Source organism: Schistocerca americana, chromosome 6, assembly GCF_021461395.2.
Source record: "Schistocerca americana isolate TAMUIC-IGC-003095 chromosome 6, iqSchAmer2.1, whole genome shotgun sequence".
In the NCBI taxonomy this organism is placed as follows: domain Eukaryota; kingdom Metazoa; phylum Arthropoda; class Insecta; order Orthoptera; family Acrididae; genus Schistocerca; species Schistocerca americana.
The window spans coordinates 237,150,802-237,160,839 of NC_060124.1; positions in this window are offsets into that span (position 1 = coordinate 237,150,802).

A 10,038-nucleotide genomic window follows, 5' to 3' on the forward strand; every position below is an offset into this window, starting at 1 on the left:
ACTTAGAACTACTTAAACCTAACTAACCTAAGGACATCACAAACATCCATGCCCGAGGCAGGATTCGAATCTGCGACCGTAGCAGTCGCGCGGTTCCGGACTGAGCGCCTAGAACCGCTAGACCACCGCGGCCGGCGACAGTGAAAATATATGCCGGACCGGAGCTAGCACCCAAACAAAATGGTTCAAATGGCTCTGAGCACTATGCGACTTAACTTCTGAGGTATTCAGTCGCCTAGAACTTAGAACTAATTAAACCTAACTAACCTACGGACATCACACACATCCGTGCCCGAGGCAGGATTCGAACCTGCGACCGCAGCGGTCGCTCGGCTCCAGACTGTAGCGCCTAGAACCGCACGGCCACTCCGGCCGGCAGCACCCAAACACATGGATGTCTGAAGGAACGCTGCGCCATTCTTCTTTACGTCACAGGCACTGCAGTATCGTATTTATCCGCCGATAGCGGCCAGTTACTTGCAACTAAAATGTCCTCCTCTGGACAGGAGTAAGACAATATGTGTACGAGAACAGGTTGTGACGCAGGAACAACGACATATGGAAGCTTAGGTCTGGCCGTGAGTCGTCCACAGATAGCCAAAGGGGTTAAGTCGGAAAATCTGGGTTCGAGTCCCGGTCCGTTACAAATTTTTAACTTTCGTTATTCCCTTACACAGCTGATGGTTGTTATTATCCACAATTCGAGTGTTATTCGGAAAGTAACGTCCGATCGACTGCGAAATGGAAACCACAGGGAAAATCGATGGAGCTCTGCCCAGGTGTGTTGGACAGTATTTCTAGAATGCCTGTCGATCATATCATGTCGCTCTTTTCAGTTCTGAGCGCACAGCGAACACGTAAAGATCCTAGAAAATAATGTCTCCAGCCGAGTGCCCGTCAGAGACTACACCTGACTTCATGCAGCCCACACAATGTAACTGTCATGAATTTCCTTCTTCATAGCAATTCTCGGCCGGCACTGCAGCTGCAAGCAGGACGCTTCTGCAGCATTTTCGATGTCAAGCTTTTGATCATCCACCATACAGTCCGGACTTGGCTCCTCAGTTTCAACTCTGCTCGCATGAACCGCTGGCTGTGAAGGAAACATTTTGGCACAGACAACCAGCTGAAGATGAGCGTAGAGACTTGGCAGAAAGCACAGGCGGCTGCCTTCCATTACGAGGGTATTGGAAAGTTGGTACAACCCTACGACAGATGTGTAAGTCGGAGCACCAGCTATGTAGAGAAGCAGGTGGAAGGTGTAGCTAAATGTGGCAAATAAAATATTTTTGAATTTCAGTACAACGGAAAATCAGTCCAAACCTGCAAAATTTCAGTTCTCTTTATTCACTCGATGATTAGTTTCGGGCTGGGACCCAATTTCAGATCATCCTACAGGGTAGAAAATAAAAAAAAAAAAAATGGTTCAAATGGCTGTGAGCACTATGGGACTTAACTTCTGAGGTCATCAGTCCCCTAGAACTTAGAACTACTTAAACCTAACTAACCTAAGGACATCCCACACATCCATGACCGAGGCAGGATTCGAACCTGCGACCGTATCGGTCGCGCGGTTCCAGACTGTAGCGCCTAGAACCGTTCGGCCACCCCGGCCGGCACAATACAAATTTTACCCAATTTTTAAGCGTATGCTATAAATACAAAACATATCGTTTCACGAATTACATAACACAGCCAAAAACATTTCCGAAAATGTAAGAACCCTGTCAAAAATGTGCAAACTAACTGCTACAGCCCATACGGATAACCGGCAGTCTACTCCTTCCGCTGTCCTAAAGAAACCTCGGGAAGGAGGCGACTACCAGGACATAGGAAACCTTTTGTATTTATTAAAATCTTCTCCAAGCATCAAGAATACGACAATTAATACAATAACCGCACAAGTTAACAATAAAATTAATACTTTTAATATATTTACCAAAAGTAGTCAAATATTTAAAATTACTGAAGAATAAAACACAGCAGTGCCACATACGGCGCGTATTACTAAGTTGTATGTCATGTTAGCGCATAAAAATCATTAAATGTGAACATTGGTATTAAAAGAAACCAAATAATAGGAGATTAAAGAATCTTCATCACTTCTGAACCTTCACAAGCAAAAAAACTTTACCATAACAATCTTTACTATATAAGTGAAGATAAAACAACTTCTTCTAACATGTCCCAGACAAAAACAGATATGCTTCCTCCACTCCTTCGCCTCTTCTGCCTCCCTTCCCCAATTCATAAAAATATATTGCATATTTTGCCGTATATACTTTGGTTCTTGCACTTACCATTGGCTTGTCATGCGCTCCCTTCGTTATCTTCCTCGCTGATATACTGAGGATGACAGCTTTTGATTTCGGTACGCACTATTGTCTGTGTTGCCTACAGTCTACTGCTGATTAGACAATAAGATTTCTGTGTTTGTTGTGCTTTTACGCTGCATTAGTGGTGTGATGTGTGTGGCAGATTATGAAGCTCGGTTTACTGGTTGTTTATGCGGTCTTCATCACTAAATTATTTTAAAAATTTGTTTGGGTTCCTTTTTGTTATCACATATTATCTGCACGATTACTCCTGAGTAATATATGATTTCTCTGTTGAATATGGTAGTTTTTATTTATTTGATCCGCATCCCCTCTTCCTCCCCTCCCCCCTACAACCACGCTCCCACCCTATATGTCCATGGGTGTGGTTATGCTATGTCTTCCCTTAGGATGGAAACTACAATTTTTTGTGCTTTGTAAAAGACAACTTTGTGGTTTGTCTGTTTTTATCTGGGACACCTTAGAAAGAAGTTGCTTTACCTTCGTGTTTCATAACGGCTGTAGTCGCCGCAGTACCACTTCCTTCAGACATGTTTGCATGTCCGAAGGACTACTGCGATGTTTTTCTTAACAACACAGGAACTGTAATATCGTAACGTTGATACACTACGCTCACACGTCCACTACTTAACGTTGCCTGCTCACAATTAACTGGTCGAGTGCACGTCTGTTCTTCACAGGTGTTAGTTCGAGTTGCCAATAAAATCAGTCTCGGAACTTTTTAGATGGACTGTTTATGCATGGAAGGATGAAACCATCACCAAGTTTCTTAATCGCAGACTGATATTTTCGAGATGCTTACGAAAACTTGATGATTACCGCTGGTAAATCACAGATTTTATTCGTATTGTAAGCGTAAAGTAACTTTAATTTTCATTGCGCTAGTCATATTTACGTCATGTAACGTATTTAGGACTCTATATACTTTTCTGTACTACTTATTCCACTGTACCAAAAATATACAATGATGCCCACGTTTCCTTTCTTCTACGTTTAATTTTAAATCTTCGTGTGACCTACTGACTAGGAACTGTTTCTCCATTTACTTTAGTTGTTTTTCGCCCTTTGTGCCCTGTTTGCGTGGCCGTATTTCCTGCTGCCACACTAGTGACATCTCAACATCAATTCAACAACGTGCTCTCCAACGTACAGTAAAATGCAGTCGTTATGCCACTAGATACAGTTCTTCCACGAAACGCGCTTGCGACCTGTATGTATTCCATACCAGTTGTTTCATTATGGTATACTGTAATTGTGCCCAAGCTTCTTTTCCTCCACAGTCAAAAAATGGCTCTGAGCACTATGGTACTTAACATCTTAGGTCATTAGTCCCCTAGAACTTAGAACTACTTAAACCTAACTAACCTAAGGACAACACACACATCCATGCCCGTGGCAGTATTCGAACCTGCGACCGTAGCAGTCCCGCGGATCTGGACTGTACCGCCTAGAACCGCACGGCCACCGCGGCCGGCCCTTCACAGTCACTTTCCAATAGCCAATAGTCAATATTAGCTGCTGGTTGAGAATTGTCTCTTCACTTACTCCAGTCACAAGCTCCAGCCCCACGGTGCGCTTCGCACTTTGCTTTTGTTGACAGATTCCCTGCTAACATGCTGGTGACCTCACTAAAGCTGTCTGGAGACAGTTCCCAAGTTTTCCGTCCGTAGCGCTACTTGTCATTGATATTAATTCATTTTATTTATCATTAGATTTTTATACTACTTACTACGCTGATTATGTCCACTTACATTTTTGTGTATGCCTTATGACAACTATAGTTGTGTATGGTTATATTTTATTATTTTATCGTGCTGTCACCCACACCCTGAGACCGGCTTCAAGATGTGGATGTCATTAGCTGATTAACTCCAGTTCTGGCATGATGTCTTCACTTGTTGTTCGGTTTCTTTAGACCATTTTTTTACAGGCAATGTGGATTACATATAAGCATCTACGAGCTCCTAGTTTATTTATGGACTCACAAGGGGACCCTCCATACTGTAAATCATGGATTTTGATGTGCTTCAAATATGTTGTAGAGTATCTAGCTATCCGGGTTTTCAGCGACGGGCCTTGGTTTTTGAGAAAATCGATTTTGAAGTTCATTGCGCGATCTGTATACCCGTAACATTACATGAATTCCGAGCAAGTCAGCGTAGCGCTGAAGGTATCGTGTTCGAACCCTACCCATATACTTTTTTTTTTTTTTTTTCAAAATCGACCGAATTTTTCAATTTTATTTCAAAGAATATCAGCACAGTGTAAGGTGTGCGAAATTATAAAGAAATATTCAGTTATTAATTTTTTCTGTCATACAATATTACAAAATCTTATTTTTCATCGTCCACATTGCTTGATGTGCCAGAACAAAATTGTGGGTGATACTTATCATAGAAAAAACCGAATCACAAATTTTCGCAGCCCCTCGCGCATTTTATGAAAGCAACCATCTTGCAGGTGCACGGTTTCTTCGTGGGTGATACCCGGTTTGCATTCAAAAAGACTTCTCTTTCATCCGCTAATTTCGATGCGAACCATGGTTTCAAAATTAGGTGCGCTGGATATATGTAGAATTAGCGAATGTAATTTTATCGAATCTTCACTAGAAGCGATCTCTCTATTGTATTTCATCAAGTAGGGAGCATTTTGAGTAATTTTCGTGAAGATTTTCACCTGTCGGTAAAAATAAACATCGCAGGGTTCAAAATGGTTCAAATGGCTCTGAGCACTATGGGACTTAACTGCTGTTGTCATCAGTCCCCTAGAACTTAGAACTACTTAAACCTAACTAACGTAAGGACAACACACACATCCATGCCCGTGGCAGTATTCGAACCTGCGACCGTAGCAGTTGCGCGGTTCCAGACTGTAGCGCCTAGAACCACTCGGCCGCTCCGGTGGACAAACATCGCAGGGCTGGCAAAAAGGAGTGCACTTTGGTGGGACCACTTTTAGGGTGCACGTGCTTGCTTTCATTCCATCAGTGAACAGATGATCGTATAAAGTTGGATCGGTTTGCCCTCCTCACGAATCGATAATGTACAAAAAAAATTTCTGTCCCTCGTACCGATGAAAATTCTTCGTACACCAGTTTCGTGAACCTCCCGGATTTCGTGCAGGACGCGACTACATTTCTGTATTCCCCAATTAATTCGTCCACTTGTTCTTGAACGTTAGGACCAATTTTTCGCAATGGTTCTTATATACATAAAAAACGTGTGGGAGCAGGACTCGAACACGGTACCTCCAGCGCAGTAGCCGTGAACCTTTACCGCTACGCTACGCTGACTTCCTAGCAATATGTGTAATTTTACGGATTTGCAAAGCGCGCAATGAACTTCAAAATCGATTTTCTCAAAAACCAAGGCCCGTCGCTAAAAAACCGGATAGCTAGGTACTCAGGGTAAGTGCGTCTACAACATATTTGAAGCGCATCAAAATCCGTGATTTACAGTATGGAGGGTCCCCTTGTCAGTGTTTTATTGCTTACTGTATGCATTTTGCAGTTTGCGTCTGATTATTGACACTCGCAAATAATAGAATAGGTATAAGTCGGCGACTTATGCATGTGCCAGTGTTATTCGACGTCGGCAACTACGACTAAAATGGGTACGAGACCATCGGCACTGGACTGGAACGTCGCTTGGTCTGTTGAATCCCGCTATCTTCGTCATCGTGTCAGTGAGAGGGTGTAAATTGGTTTTCTTACAGGGGAACAGCTCCTTCACACGTGTACAGAGACAGGCTGGCGGCGACTCTATTATACTCTGGGGAGCAATCACAGGGCATCCATCCGTTCATGGTGCTTATGCGAGCTACCATGACGGCCAAGGAGTATCACGCACTGGTTACAGACCACGTACACGCCTTCACGATGATCATGTTTCTCGACAGCAGAGGCAGTTTTCAGCAAGACAATACATGTCACAAGGTCAGGATGATGCAGCGGTTCGACGAACTCAGTGGGGAGTTCCAACTGATATGCTGACCCCCAACGCGCCAGATCAGAACCCGATCGATGTCTGGGATGTGACTGAACATGGCGTCAGAGCTCATCTCCCTCCTCCCCGGAATTTACAGAAATTAAGTTACTTTTGCGCGCAGAAGTGGTTACAGCTCCCTCCAGACACGATGCATTCCCGCTGTTATCATTTCCAAAGTTGGACATACCGGCTATTAGGTAGGTGGTCATTATGTTCTGGCTGATCAGTGTGTGCAACTACAGTTGCTGAGGATGGAGAAAATACGAAACCCTTCTGTTTGAATCTTAACGTGTTATGGAAATGATTGTGCCAACCGGAACATTTACTGGCGTTTAAGAATGGTGCACCAGTGGAGGTCGAAACAAATGATAAATGGTGCCCAAATTGCGTCGGCCGCAAGGAGCGCCAGCGGCGTTGTTCACCTCCTGATTGACTGTCGCTCGCTGGCAGCTACTCCTCCCCCCCCCCCCCCCCCCCCCCCGGCCTGCCTATTGACCTGGGTCATCGCTCCGTTGTTTCTCCCGGCGGCCCTTTTGTCGCTGAATACACGACCCGACGCCGCCGCGCGCTCATTTGTTTATATGAATATCTGCGACCGCAAAACAATATCAATCATTTATTAAAAGCGGATATTATTGAATGTCGGCGAACACAGGTTATTGTAGTTAAAATGAATTGTCCGCGACGGCGGTAGCTTTTGTGCTCAAATCGTATTTTTCTGATAGGAGGCGTCAATGCAGTGTGGCATAATAGATGGCATTCCAAAAATTACTATTGTCCGTGAATGTAGTGAGTAAATTAATGGAAATTTACGGCGGGCTGGGATACATTTCCGGTGTAATTGTAGGAAGAACTAGTGAAAAATGTGGCCAGACCAAACGTTTGCTCGTGAAATACCGCCGTTAACTGTGAACCTGGGAATATCTCTTGTCTGCAGCATTGTCGTCCTATGCAGGGCAACGTTTAACTCAGAAATTTAGAAATCACAGGATCCCGCATATTACGTTCCCCCAAGCTGAAAATGACGCTGGTATTTTAATTTTAGTTAGAAAATGTCAATTACAGTGAATAAATGGCATTTTCGCAGCTGACTAATATTCATATACCAAGCGATATTAATGATCGTTTGTCCGTCTATGAAGAGAACACGTTGCTTTTACTGTCTGCCGCTTAATGAATCAATTTTTTTCATTTTAGCAACAATCCGAAGAGCGTCTACGCTTTTTCGAGGTAATTGTTGCCCTTTCCGTTTCGGCTGGCAGTACACACCTCTCATAGGGACGGTGGTTATCGCTGAGACAACCGGTTTTCGGCTATATCTTTTTTTTCTACGACAGTTTATCCTGACTGTTAAAACCGCTTAAAATAACCGGTTTCTTAAATAACCGATTTTCATTTTTTATTCCTGTTATTTCTTGTAATACACGTAGTAATCGAAGAAAGACCAAAAAAATTTTGTTTTCTCTATTTAAAGCCGCATAGAACCAAAATTTTAAATTAAATAGGCAAAATGAAGGGAAACTTCGTTCATCCACCATTCGCTCCTTTTCTCAAAAAGTAATAAGTTGATAAAAATTACAAGAAAAATCACCAGTATTCTCTCATTGATACTGTTTTTTTGAAACTCTACTGAAAAATGACGCCGTAAGCGAGGAACATGGCACTATTTCAGCATTACGAATAGTCAGTGCTAGAGGGTGAAAACTAAGCCTGAAAAACTCCATTTCTCATGTTAATTTGTCTGTTTTGAACGGCTGTAGGTAGATAAAGGCATATTATTTAGACACATGCAGTAGATCAGCTAATTTATATTTTTATCGTAAATTATGAATGAATTGTCAAGTTCCTAGTTTTCTCCTCATATGATGTCACTAATTTGTTGTGGCTCCTCCAGTTTTTAATCTTTTAAAGCAAATGGAGCATTATGCTTAATGGGCACCGTATTTCGTAAAATACTTTTAGACTAAGGTTTGTGCCATACTGTAATACAACCTTGTATCAGTCGACGACAGTAAGAACCTTCTATATAGATAAGATGGGTAAGTCTTTGATACAGCTCGTACACTTATAACATTTAACTGGCCACGCCACATGGTAACAACTACATTATTGTATCACCAACGCTGTACTAATTCTTGTGCCACGTGTCTGCTGCTGGTTTCTGTCGGCATTGTTATTAAAATGGCACTGATATATCGCAATATTTCAAAACAATAGAAATTTCACGAATAAAAGTTACTCACTTTTTTTGAAAAACATTTACTTAAAAACCAAAAATTTTAGCACTCCTGCTACGGCTAATTAATATTCCTATTTTTTTTACACGTTTATTAGCAAAATGAGTGCCATTATGTTGCCTGGAATAGGCAGACAAGAGCATATTTTAATCGGAAAGTGTACAGTTCGCGCCTTAACACACACCTGAGATTCATCACTGACGGTGGTATTTTTATCAACCGACGATGGTTTTTTATCAGTTGAGGAGGGCTGAGAGCTTTACCTGCCACGCCAATTATTACTCAGCGGCATTCTGTAAACTACAACATAGCATTTATATTTGCAGCAGAGGATACAACTTTAAAGTTGAGAAACTTGTAGTGTGGGTTTATAATCGACCTGAACAAATTCAGCTCCAGCGTTCCAGTGGACATTTCATTCATTTTCGTTTCAATAGTCTGTTTTTTTTTTAAAGAAAATATTCACTGTGTGAATTGTCAAGCAATCATGTAAAAAAAATTGTTACAACCGAGGCTCAAGAAACACCGAAAAATACCGGTTATTCAGAACTAATATACAACCAGTATCGGTTTTAACCAGTCGGTGTTTCCCATTCCTAATCTCTAATAGCCTAGAAATAGGTGGGACGTTAAATTCTAATTGCCTTCTTTTCTGTTGTATCAGTCAACATCTACAGATGTCGAAAGGGTGCAACGAGGTTTTAGACAGTGGTCGAAGTATAGCTGGTAGACGCCACAAACGCGGGAATGTCATCAAGCAGTACGTCAGTTCAAAACACAGCAATATCTACAGTTGTAAATCCATATGTTTACTGTTCGTAAATTGCTGGTTTGTTGGGTGGTAAATCATTAGCTTAAGTCAATGAAAACTTGTAAACACTACGAACGTATTTCGTGTACTGAACAAACATCTTGCAGTTCAAGCTAACATGCCTAACTTGTAACCAACCTAAAATTACTAAGAAGGGAAACCGCCATATAATGATAATGGAGTGAGAGAGAAGAAACGGCAGCTAAGAAGAAGACATCGATGAAGAAACAATGTGTAACTAAATAAGTAGTCGGAATTGCTGATGAAAGAAAAACAGGAAGGCAACGGATAGAAAAGAGTCACTCCTTCGCAACTGGATGGAAAGAAAACACAAGATGGCCTTTAGGAAGAAGCAGTTCTCGCCACCAGCATAATGGAAGTAGAGAAACATGTGGATAAAATGGAAAATTACAGAGACTCCAAAAGACGCGACAAAAGACAACTTTTTTTAATGAACACACCACCATTTGACCATATTGTTGTTTATTTAGTTACGATCCAGCTTTCGGCCTTATATGTCATTTTCAAGTGATAGAGTTTATGGCAGTAACATATACTGCAGGACATCATTTTTAAAATTGGCCATAAATTAAGAAAAATATTCGCTCCCCACAAAACGCGTAATTAAACAAACAACAATACAGTCAAATGGCGGTGTGTTCATCTAA